Source organism: Condylostylus longicornis, unplaced genomic scaffold, assembly GCF_029603195.1.
Source record: "Condylostylus longicornis isolate FDR11 unplaced genomic scaffold, ASM2960319v2 ptg000135l, whole genome shotgun sequence".
NCBI lineage: Eukaryota > Metazoa > Arthropoda > Insecta > Diptera > Dolichopodidae > Condylostylus > Condylostylus longicornis.
In genome coordinates, this window is record NW_026578103.1 from 11,045,617 (window position 1) to 11,059,284 (window position 13,668).

Sequence of the window (13,668 nt, forward strand, 5' to 3'; positions counted from 1 at the left end):
TAGCGTTACAAACGGTAAGGCAAATTTAGTATACCCTTCGAACATACGTTCGTACGGGTATAAACATATAAAAAATTTTACAAAAGAGAGGCAAAATATTTTATCAGGATTTGTTTCTATATTCAGCCGGGTTCAATAAATAGCCTCAAAATCATATTTGAGCTTTTATATTTAAATATTGTTTGGAAAGCAATTGTATTGTTTTATATGATCACGCAAATGTTAACCAATGTTATTCCAATAAAATCAACGTTCTAAATTAAATCCATTAGTTTTTCTAAATCAATAAATCTTAGGACCAAAGCAAAAGTAAATAATAATGTATAGCTAGATCATATGAAACACTAGTTCTTAATCTTCTATTTGACGCTTTGTTTTCTTCCAAAAATAATAGAAGCTTCAGAAAGATGGTCTTTTCAATATTATAACAAATTTTATCTTTTTGAAATACATATATTAAAAATATTATGTGTTAAATATACGAAAATAAAGGTTTTATGCTCGTTATATAAGTTAAACTGCCATAGCCCGACGAGATTGGCGTAAGAAAAATTCATATGTTTGTCTAAATTTTAAAATTCCGGCTAAAGAATTCCATAGCAAACTAAAAATTTCCCAATTTTCATTCCTTAATTACACATTATACTCGTATTATAAATGAAATACGAAATTTATTATAAATATTTTTTGAATTTCTCTTTACCTTATTACACGATTTATTCAAATTTTTCTTATATTGCGACTATATAACAGTTAACACAGGTGAAGTTAATTCGCGTCTATGCAGCTATTTCAATTCTCCTATGTAAATATTTTTCTTCTAAAATTTTTTTTTATTTCACTTTACTTATTTTTTCAAAATATTCACCAATAAAAAGGAGATTTAATGCAAAATTCATGTTTTTAAAATAAAAATCTACATAGATAATGTGCAATGCAATATTCGAGTGCAGAAAACTTTATTCAGAAAAAAAAACAAAAAATAAAAAACAAAAATTAATAATAAATAGTTCGTTAATATTTCTGCTTGAATGGAAAATTTATTGGAAAAATTTTTTAAATAAAAAAAAAAGAAAATCTTATTTTATAAAATTTAAATAGTATTATGCGACCGCATCAAAGTCTTCGTGTTCAGTTTTCGTCGAAAATTTGTTTCTCTATGCTAAAAAGCCGTAAATAAACTATTTCTATAAAGGTGTTTGTTTATCTGTTCACTCGGGTATCCCACTTTCAGTTGAATGAAAATTTAAAATGGTAAAGTCTTTGACGAATTTGTGCAACAGATTGTGCAACATTTTCCTAAAATTTATAAGAATAAATTAGTAAGGATTTAAATTAGTAGGGTCGGTTACGTGTGCTCCACATCTATTTTATTTTACAAACAATTTAAATTTTTTTTCTTAATATATCGTCGCTAATCAGAGTAATGATCAGATTTATAGGAGTAAAAATTAAATCTGCATTGTAAAAGTCGAGTTAAATTTTTTTTCGGATCCGGAACTTAGGTCAATACTTAGACATTTCAAAATTTCGACATTCATTTTTATAAAATTCTCCGCGCAGTGCACAGGTTTTAGATTTCACATTTTATATTTATGATGGAAATTTTATTGATCAATGTCAAAAATTTTATATTTGAATCCATAAACCTTACTTTAACTAATATTCTACAATAAGTACCCCCAGCTTGAAGAGTTATAGAAGTGACTGAATTGTAGGCACGACTAATATTATAGAAAAATTGTTATCATTATACTTAAGCACCTATTACATTCATGTTTAAAATTACAAATTTGTGATGAAGGAATGCAATTCGAATTAATGAAATTATTTTTAATTAAATCTACGTAAGTTTAAATTATAGATACTGATTAAAAAAAAAGAAAGGATATTATTTATTTCAATTATCGAAAATGTTATTTGCGAAACTCTATTAAAATACAAATAATTAATGTACTTTTAATTGAAAATTTGCATAGCTTTTTACACAAACAATTTTTTTTATCTTTTTTAGCTTTAATGAATAAAGTAATTAAAAGTATATTTAACCAAAACAATTTACTAATTAATTGAAATTATTTAGGTGGAATGATTATATTACTCACTCTTGTTAATTAGTACACATAGTGAAAAACAATGGTAAAATTAGAATTTAAACTTATTAACTGAACAAAACGGTTTATTACAATCAGTTTTAAGTTTACAAATACATGTTAACCGACCAACAATTCCAGAAATATCTAATCTTTTAAAATTGCTTCCTTTAATTCGGGGCAAATTGAATGTTTCTTCTGTGCAAAATATAAATAGATATAAAAAAAACGCCAAATTTTACTAAATAATATATTTATTTATATAAATAGTTAACTTAAAATGCTAACGATATTTTTTCTATTCAAAAAAATTTTAAATACTCGCAAAAAGGCTCACTTCCTTCCTAAACCAAAACAAAAATGTTATAATCCCGTCCGCTATTGTTCCTCATCATTTTTTAATGAATTCAAGTTTGAATTTATATATGGGTGTGTATAATGTAATTATGTTTCTATATAATTCTGAAAGAACTCTGTAGCATACGAAATACATATAATTATTATAGATATACCCACACTATTTATGTAAATGTTAATGGTAATCCTCATTTTTTTTTTAATAATTATTGAATAATTTCAAGATAGGCCGATACTCCTAAGAAAAATTAAATTGTGAATGAATTCAGAAGAGGAAGAAACAGTAGAATATAACAGTATATAAAAATATGAAAACACATATATAAAACTAAACACAGAGCCGACATTTGCTATAGCAAGAACTCATGCTAATAAAGTTGTAAAAAATTTTAATTAAATTTCGAAAACTAAAAAGAAAATTTTGTGTTCGATTTTCTTCCGTATTTGTTCGACTTTGATTTTATCAAATTTAGTGACGAAATTAATTGTAAGGCTATATTACGCCTTACATATTTTGAGAATTTATTTTAAATGAGCAGCACTTTCATAAATTTTTCAAATCAAACTATACCCGAGTATTTTCAAAATTTTATGTACAAAAATATTTGAGTAATGATTAATTTTTACCGACCGTATTGTGTAAACAATAGGTAGGTTATGTGATGGCAACAAATTTTGCATATCGAGTTTTCGGTGGGAACGTACTTCTCCATAGTAGGGAAGTGTAAATAAACTATTTTTAGCAACCTGTCGGTCTGTCGGTCTGTCGGTCTGTCGGTCTGTGTGTGCACGCGTGTATCTCAAGTTCGGCTGAACCGATTTTGATGAAATTTTATATGTAAGTTTGTTTCCACCATGGCACGGATCGATCAACTTTTGGTATATATCAGGCCTCGGGAACTGCACTTTTTAGCGGGCCTGTTTTACATTTTTCAACATTTTGAAGAAAATATTCAACCGATTTACTTGAAATTTTATATATAAGCTCAGCTCGACCGTCCGCAAAAATTCGTATGTTTTGGAAGAAATCAGGCATCGGCAACTAGACGTTTACTACGGGCCAAATATACATTTTTGTGTATATAAAGAGAAATAATCAACCGATTTCATTGAAATTTAATATATGAACTCCTCGTATTAAAACAATGAACATATAAATTTTTTGGAAAGATCAGGGCTCGAAAACGGGTTTGCGGGCCGATTTTACATTTTTCACCATTTTGAGGAAAGTATTCAACCGATTTACTTGAAATTTCATATATAAGCTTTGCTCGATCATACGCAAAAATTCCTAACTTTTGGCAGAATTCAGGCATCAGCAACTGGGCGTTTACTACGGGCCAAATATACATTTTTGTGTATATAAAGAGAAATAATCAACCGATTTCATTGAAATTTAATATATGAATTCCCCGTATTAAAACAATGAACATGTAAATTTTTTGGAAAGATCAGGGCTCGAGAACTGATTTGCGGGCCAATTTTACATTTTTCACCATATCCACAGAACAAATTGATGGAATTTCTTGAAATTTGATATTTGAGTTCTGATTGTTACCGAAACTAACTGGCGAGCATTTCAGGGAATTCGGGTAGCATAAAGCGAAACTCTACTAAGAGCCAAATTGACATTTTTCTAAGCATGTTAACTATAGCTTACTAATGTCCTAAAAATTGGAAAGAAGTATTTAACAGACATTTTTATAATATTCTGTAACACTTTCATTTAACTAGACAATACACAATGCGGTCGGTTATGTGCTGACCACATCAGATTTTTTTTTTATTATTCTAATTAGTCATTAGAGCAATTTCATTATTTACCAATTTGATATTAACGTCGAGAGCCTTAGCTAAACCCGGCACTGAATATAAGCATATATTATTTAGCGGAATGAGAATAAGCAAAAAATAAAAATAAAAGAAATCTCCCTAATTCCCTACTCTTAGATTTTAAATAATAATTATTTAGATAATTATTTAGAGAGCGCTAATTACATACTTTCTTATATTATGTGTTTGAGTATGTACCAATGCGATAATATAAAATGAATATGAAATATCCTTCTGTTCCCTTTTCTTACAATCTAAGCTAATTTCTGTATAGCATAACTTTCACATATCATATATACATATATGTTTAATGTTATACTCTTTATATATTCGTATATATTACATATATATATATACGAATATTAGACTCTTTTTTCTTTAATAATTTTCTCTTCAATATTATTTTCTAGAAGATCTCCCTTGAGAGAAACTCTTATAAGTAAGATATTTAAAATAAATTTTTTGTTTTGTTATTAAAAGAGGGAAGCCGGATTATTTTTATTTCCTTATAAACCAAATAAAATTTACATTAATACTGAATTTTTAAAAAAGAACTTCAAAAAGAGAAGTTACTTTAAAAATATTAAATAATATCCTTGAAATTATTTACTTTTTAAGAAACTGTATAACATAAATCTTAACATGTTCGTATAATTAATTAACAATATATGTCGATATTAATATGTATGTAAAAACTTTTGTGTTTTTGTAGAAGAGTTGGGAAAATAAACAATATTTTTAGGTAAAATACGACAATCATATTCTTAATAATTTTTTAAAACTTTACAATTGATGTTCGTATATTTAATTGTTAGTATGATGGGAGAACAAAGCATTGTATTGCCATATTTTAAAGATTTCAAGATTCAAAAATTTTCTATCAAATGTTTATAAAAACTTTGTTCTACTTGAAAATCCTTTTTCATACAAAAAATTAGTGACATAAATGCAAATCCTATAATAACACTGCTACTTCATGACATGAAAATACCAAAACAAAATGTTCGCCGTCATTTGATTTATAAGTTCAGCACCATCATTACAAAAAATAATGAAAAATTTTCAAATAATATTAATATGGAAGAAAATTTCTTAAGTAAAACTTCTGACATTTTATAGAAATTTAAGTCTCTAGTTCTAACTCAATTGTTTAATATCTAAGCAAACAAATTTTAAAATATTTACTACGTGCGTTATTGACCTGGATTAAATTGAACGAGAACATGACTAACGCGAACTTGTTGTGTTGTTAATCCTATTTAAATCAAAAAATCCCAAAAAATATTTTTTTTCCTAATCAAATACAAAATTTTTTTTCTCATTTATATAACAAATTTAATTCATAATGCACACATTCAGTTTCTTCACAGTGAAAGCACATTTTACCCTTTTATAATTTTATATTCAAAATTTAATAAGTGAATTTTAAAAGTTCAAATTTTCTTAGTATACGCGCATAATCTTAAATGACTAAAAAATATTTAAATTTACCAGGAAATACCATTGAACGCGATATAAAGCTATTACTATATAAACATTTACATGATATACAAATGTTTACAAAAGCATAAAAGTTAAAAAAGCAAATCATTCTATTCAAATGAATCCTTTGATAATATTATAATAAATTTGATCTTTATTATACACAACTCAATAACTTACATTTGAAACTTCTTATATAATTTAATAAGAGAATGACATGTTAACTTTAAAAAGTTTAAATTTATTTCTATATTTTTAGAATTTATTTTACACTTGAAAGTATTACTATGTAGCTATATAAAGGAAACTAAATTCGGAAAACTTTGTATCTTAACCAGAAATTAAAATAAAAACTTGCTTACTTAAGTTCTTTACTGAAAATTTTATTAATTAAAATAAGTTTTAAGCAAATATAACAAATAAAATTTTATATTTCTTCTATTTTCATGGTATAGGGGTGGGTTGAATTAAATAAATAATATTGTTAAAGAATTAATGTTCGAAAATAATTTTAAATTTATTTGATGCAAAACACTTAAAGTTTGTGTTTTTTTTTTCTTCTGCTAAGAATAAACAAACAAAATGGGAAGGAAGTGAGTTTATAAAATTGAAAAATTTATTTAAACTTAATGTTTGCCTCTTTCGATTTGTTTACACATTTTTATAACTATAGCTCTAGTTTTTTAAAAATAATTAACCCAGTACTTGACAAGTAATTATAGTTCGCTAAATTAATAAATTAGTTCCGTTATTGAAGAAGAAGTCTTCAAGATATCAAGACAATTATGTTCAAAATAATTTTATGCAATTATTTAAATATGTTACTTGCTAAAAATTTAAATATTACTTGTTATCCTTTTAACAATATGATAGAACATGCTGAAATAGTATGCAACTTATATCGAAACCATGCCTGTATAAAGCAAAAATCGAGATCACATATTATATAACCCTGGTATTTTATACGATAAATTACGAGAGTATTTATTAAATATTTGCAATAAAACAAAATTTATTTCATAGGGGAACAACTTCTTCTTTTTGATTATTTAGACATGTTACGTACTTTCCATTCACATTATTGTATCCAGAAGGAAAGTTTAAGACATTATTCAGTTGTAAGTCATTATTTAAGATAAGTATGAATTTTAAAATTTAATATAATTTCTTAAGTTTCCTTAATTAATGCAAAAATCTTCTAAACTTGTTCAAAATCACTCAGTGCTTATTTACTGTGCTCTTAATAAACCTTATTTTACTAATAGCATTGAAACACAATGATGTCTTCAACATGCTTTTGTCTTGAATTTAAGTAAATACAAAATAATATTCCTATTTTTCTTCATATTCACTACCAGAAAGCTAGAAACTCACACGCTCTTGAAAACTATTTGTTATTCCATACTTATATTTTTCTGGGCAGAAATGAGAATTTTTCAACGGTATAACAAAAATTCCTGTCCACCTGTTTTGACTATTCCATGATTATATGAAAAAATTATAATTACTTTGAATAAACTATATTTTAACAAGTGCAAGGTAAAGGGATATGTTTCCAAATAACCCCCAAATGGATATAATATTTTTGTATTAACCCTTAAGCGGATAGCATGTACCTTTGCGTTCGCTAAATTATTGAATTAATTATTAATTCGCTATTTATTGAATTCGAAAAATATTTATTTAGAACTAGAATACGTAAAAGTTTATGAAAAATTTTAAAAACTGAGACATTTAAGAGTTGATAAATCTTAATTAAATAATAAAATAAATTGATTAAACTTCATTAAATTGGTCATATACCGGTTAATATTATTTAAAAAGAAAATATATTATAAAAAGCATTACATAAATACTGGAAAAATTAATGTGCGAGAAAATTATTTTTAAGAATTAAAATACTTCAATAGGTTCTCCCTTTTATAATCAATAAAATAATCTTCAAAATAGCGTAGAACCCCCTACTTTTTATTTTCTATAATGCTCTTGTTAAAATCTTTGAATGACCCTTAATATATTCAATGACATAATTTGTGATTTGATAATGATTAATATATTTAAAAACTGCAAAATAATTTTTTAAAAATTTAAGTTGAATATGCAATAAAGAAGATAATCATTTTATCTATTCTATTTCTAAATTATTGTTTATACACAAATTGTGAGGTCCTGAATATGAAATGCTTTGTTAGCAATACATTAAGAAATATTTCATTTAATTATAAACCCTAACACATTATAGATAATTTTTAATATTATTTTAAGATATACTTGACATATTTAACAATAAAATATTTATTCGCCTACAAGTATGCACTCAAACAATTTCAATAAAAACTTTATTTGTAATTTTCAAAATATAATTTGTTATTCTTTATTATCTTACATTTTGTCTTTTTGTAACCAAAATTTATTATACTTCAATTAAAATGAATAATAATAATTATAATAAATAATTCTATTTAATGTTAAAGATTTATAATCTTCGAAATTTAATACTTTAAAATTTCAAACAAATTTTTCTTTTGTAAAACAAAAAAAAAATTAAATTTTATTAAATAATAATCCTAATGAATGAAAATAATTGAAATTTTTAATAAATTATTTTAATTTGATCTTCTTATTTTAGATTAAAAATAATAAAAATATTATTTTTGAATTTATTGTAAACTATATTTTCAATTAATATTCTATGTCTATGTAGGCAGCTATATGAAATAATAAAATAAATTTGAAAATAATCTTACAAATGAAGTGCTAATGAAAATCACATAATTTATAATATCTCGTAGTTATAACTGTTATTTATTCGATATTTCGATTGATTGCTATTTTGAATATAAAATGAGTAATGTATAAGTTGTGTCATGAATACAGTGTGTTTCAATTTAAATTTGACTAACAGAAAAAAATTCTCTATATAAATTATTTGAATGATTGAATCATTGAATGAAGTATCATTTCATAAATTATAAATATTTTTCAAAATTCAGATACCTCTTGTTTTCAAATAATTTCAATTCATTTCAAATGCATTCTCACAATTATGGGAGTAGTTTTGAATCATACTTTAAAATTTTCTTCAAATAGTTTGTTTTAATCAATTAGTTGAGTTAAAACAGTTTTGTAATTGTGATAAAATTTAACATAAGTTATCATCATATAAAAATTTTATAAATTTTTGTTCCTGCTTTTACATTTTCGGATTTTTTTTAAAAAAATTGAGGCTATACAAAAATGAATGGGAATTTACGTAAACTAATCCAAACAGTATTTAAAAAATTTATTGAAAGCAATTCATAAAATTATACTCGTACTTGTAAAAAAAAAGCCAAAATTGCCATTAAATAATTTAAAATAAATCGTCGGTTAAAAAGCAGAAAGCATTAAGTCAGGAGACTGTGTTATGAGTAAATTCAATTTGAAATAATCATAAAATTGTAAAATTAATCAATTAGTGCAATGGGATTGGTCTCTTTAATTTCTGGATTTATAAACTACATTCTGGATTTGGAAGATTTTTTGCCACAACAAAGATTATATTATTCTGATTTAATTCATCTATGAAATCCGAATTCTAAAAAATGCAATTAGTGCTTTCTGCTTTTTAACTGACGAAATTATAAATATGTACTGCATTTACATTTGTACTGTATTACAAAATTGTACTGCACTATAAATAAATTTTCTTCGCTAAATATTTTTAAATGAAACCTGTAAAAAATATATAAATTTTTTTCGAAAATTCTACCAAATTCTTTTAATTTTTTTAATTTTTCATAAACAATATAAAAATTATTAATAAATTTAATTTGAATATAATTAAATATTTTTCACCTTCATTAAAAATGAGTTTATCCTTTTAACTTTGAAAAAAAAATTATCCTTTGCAGCAGTTCTTCCTGAATTCTTTGTTCCCTGATATTCCTTTGAAATATCAAAATATTTCAATAAAGAAATATTATGAATTTTTAAAATTTAATTTGATATTAATGTTTTTTGCACTAATCTAAATCATAAGTAATTTTTTTAGAAATTCATAAATTTTCAATAATCAATTCTACTAACTTACTTAATTTTGCTTAATATGCAAAAAAATTTTCAAATTGTCACTTTTTCTAAAAAATTAAAAATTAAGGAAATTCTAATATTATGAGCTCTTAGAAATTAAAATTGAAGAAAAACTCATGAAATGAAAATAAATTTAATTTAATTTCAGACTTCATAAAATATTTTGTACAAGGCAAATATTATTAAATTTTAAAAATATTATTAAAAAATCCTTTATTATATGAAACATTATTAATAAATTATTCAATTATTTCTTTATAAGTGTATTCTTATCTTATTCTTGAATCGTTTTATCTAATATGAAAGCTATATTTTGAATAATTGTTATGGTTTTCAATTTTTTATCATACTTAGAATTCACATCAAATTTTTAATTTTCTATAAAATCATAACCATATTTCATAAGCTCGTTATAAACTTAAAAAATATTTTCAATATTTAATTATAATTGTTCTATAATAAACATATAAATTTTATATCTCATTTATAATAAAATTATTCAAAAAAATACTTTGCATTCCATTGAAAAAATATATGAAATTTAATTTTCAAATTTATTACGGCTTCATACATAGAAACGAAAGACATATTTCAAAAAGGACATAGATAATTTTTTATATGCAGGTATATTTCAAATAATACACACAATTTTTGAATTACTTTCGAATTTGAATAATATGTTAAAAACTGTTCCACTTTGGAATCAATAGAAAATTCAAATCAAATAAAGTTGAAAAGATTTAAAAATTGTTACATGTGTGCCAAAACAATGAATGTATGTGCGTTTTTGTAAGTTGTGCAAGTTAAGGATACGAAAATGTGTTTGAAAATTTTAAAAATTGTCAGTTTGGAATAAGTAAAATAATAGTTTTGTAGTAAAGGAAGATTATTGTTTTTGTAACAAAATAATTTGGTATCCTCAACTCCAAACTTACAAGAAAAGCACATTCATTGTTTTGGCACAACTCACATAACGACATGCTGTCTTAATAATTATCTAAACGAGGTAATAAAATATTTGAAAGCATTTTTAAATCATATATTGTACTAAATAGCTTGTACTAATTGAGGAATGCCTGTATATACTTAAATTAAAAATTTCTATTAGAAATTTTATTTTCAAATATATGAAAACAAAACTCGTGAATTCCATTTATTCAAATTAAATTTTTATTAATAATTATAATTAATAAGAGCTGAATCTTTCACGGAAATTGTTCATGAAAAGTGAAATTTCATTTTAAATTAAAAAATTAATTGTTAATTTAAGCGATTGCTTTTGTGTTTTTAGGGGAATTTTTATTAATTTTATTATTTTAAATATATTTAACAATTTTATGTGTTATTTAAAAACGATTGACACACTCATAAAGTGTTAGTTAAAAGTTAATGATAGTTTTTTTTAATTTGTAAGTAAATAGAAAAAATTAATGAAAAAGCTAATACCTTCGTTTGCTAATTACAAAAATTTCATTACTAATAGAACGTGTACTTGTTTATTTTTTTTTTATGATTTATTATTAATTTTTATAACAATTTACTAATGCAAATTTCCTCAAACAATTGCAGAACAGATAGATGACGTAATCAACGAAACGGGCAAAGGCAGGAAAATTAAAAAAAAAATTCTTCTCGAACTGAAGTCGTATCAGTGATCTACTGCTTTTTAGCGGGACGCTCTACCAACTGAGCTGCAGAGTTATGAAGAAATTACCGGCAAAATTGTTCTTTATGTTGTGTTTTATACTCTAATTTTACATTATTATTAAATTACAATTTTTTAAAATATTTTTTAATTAATTTTATTATTTATATTTATAAATTTATTTTCCAATACAAGCTTTCTATGCAAATGAATGCACGTAACATTGACGTTAATAAAAAATTATTTATTAAAAATCATCGAAATCCAAATGTTTCCTACTCATATATTCCTATAATATGCAATATTACGAGAAAATATTTTACATTGAAAATTTTAATTTAAAATTGAAAAATAACAATTAATTTAATTTTCATTTTCATTTTCTCATATTACACCACAAGATCATTTACAAGCACTTATTGAATATAATTAAAAAAGAAATTCTTTTTTTTTCCAAATTTAATTTTGCTGAATAAAGTCCAAAATTTTTATCTTGCGCTTTTAAAGGAATAAATGAAATTTTATTTTTCTATCATTTTTACAAAAATAATTTTCAAATTTTTCCAAAAAAATTTCGATTTTTTTGTCGAGCAAAACTTTCTTTTCAAAATACCGAAAGAAAGGGAAAAATTTTTAGAAAATTTATGTAAAAAGTTAAAATTGGAAAATTAAAGTTTTCCAAAAATTTTTTTTTTGTTTTCTTGTTTTCTTCATCTTAGTTTTGTTACTTTGCTTTGTTTTCCAAACTTATTGAAAAGAATTTCGATTTTTTTTTCTTCTATGACAAAAAAAAAACCAAAAACAACAATTCATAACAAACACATTAAATAAACATTTATGTGTAAAAAAAAAAAAAAATAAATCAAGATCTGATAAACAAAATAACAAAATTGACTAAAAGATTATAACAAATTTCCAAATACAAGAAAAAAAGTTACAAACAAAAAAAAATAGCAAAGAAAAACAAAATTATAAATTTTCCATGTCACTGTTTTTTTTTTTTTGTTTTTTTTTTTTTTCTATACATTATTTTTAACTGATTTTTCTTATTTTCCCTTTTTTCCTTTCTTATTTTCACTTTTATTTTCTTTGTGTTTACTTTAGTGACTAGACAGAAAAAAATAACGTTAAGAACAAAAAAAAAGAAAAACAAAACCACATATACGCATTAAATATCAAAGAAGAGGGATGATTCACTTAAAAATTTATTTGTATTTTTCATTTCTATACAAAAAAAAAACAAAAAACAAAAACACAATAAAAAAAATGAAAATAAAATAATCAAAAGACGTTTAGAGTATACTTTTATTTTTTATATGTGTAAAAAATATTTTAAGCACTTTAAATACGGTCACAACGAATTCATGTAGAATTCTTTTAAATGGTTTACAATTACTTAAAATATTTGTTTTATATTTAGTAATAAATTGAAAAATTCTAAGAATTTGTTATACATATAAAAATGTAAGAAAAATAGTGTAATATATGAGCTAATGACTTAACTCTTTATAGTGACAACAGTCACTCGAATAAAATTGATCACATTTGATCTGCAATAAAAATATTTCGAAATCAATGCAATAAAAATATTTTATTTCAAGAAAAAAAAAACATTGAACACCATTATTTGTGAATTGAAAACACCTTTTTTTACATACACAGCTTACAAGTGTACAACAAATGTGTAAAAGATGACCTGTGTTGTTTTATATGAAATAACTTTGCGATTTTGTAATGAATTTTATATGTATACATGGAAATTACATGGAATTTTAAATAATTAAAAAATTTCAAAATTCTTCATTAGAAAAATAATTAAATAATTTGGTTTAACTTGTCACTTTTATTGAAATCAGTGGCTTAATTTGTTGTCTCAAAATATATTTTTAAAGATCTTGAAACATAGCAGCACAAACTAACCTAAATTAAGTGCTTAAAATAATTTTATGTGCATATTATTAATTATTTTTTTAAGTAATAAAATATGCAATGAAATAATTATTAGACTTCAGAATTTAAATATTTAGTACCGTCCCCCCTCCCTTTCAGTCAAATACTTTCCATTTTTATTCTTATTGCCTTTACTTCAACATTTTTAGCAACCAAAAATAAACTAAATTACAGTGATAACATCAATTTATGTAGTCGCATAAAAAATTCAATTTCGAAAAAAAAATTCGAAAATTT

At 23.4% G+C, this 13,668-nt stretch overlaps 1 protein-coding gene across 1 annotated transcript in view; it reads right to left on the bottom strand.

Moving 5' to 3' along the window:
- The window catches only part of LOC129615171 (transcription factor SPT20 homolog), a 130,528-nt gene extending 120,875 nt beyond the window's left edge, over nucleotides 1–9,653 (bottom strand). The window contains exon 1 of the mRNA XM_055530268.1: nucleotides 9,603–9,653. The gene's annotated coding sequence lies outside the window, so the exon portion shown is untranslated. The remainder of the gene's footprint in view (nucleotides 1–9,602) is intronic.
- Nucleotides 9,654–13,668: the final 4,015 nt, after the last annotated feature.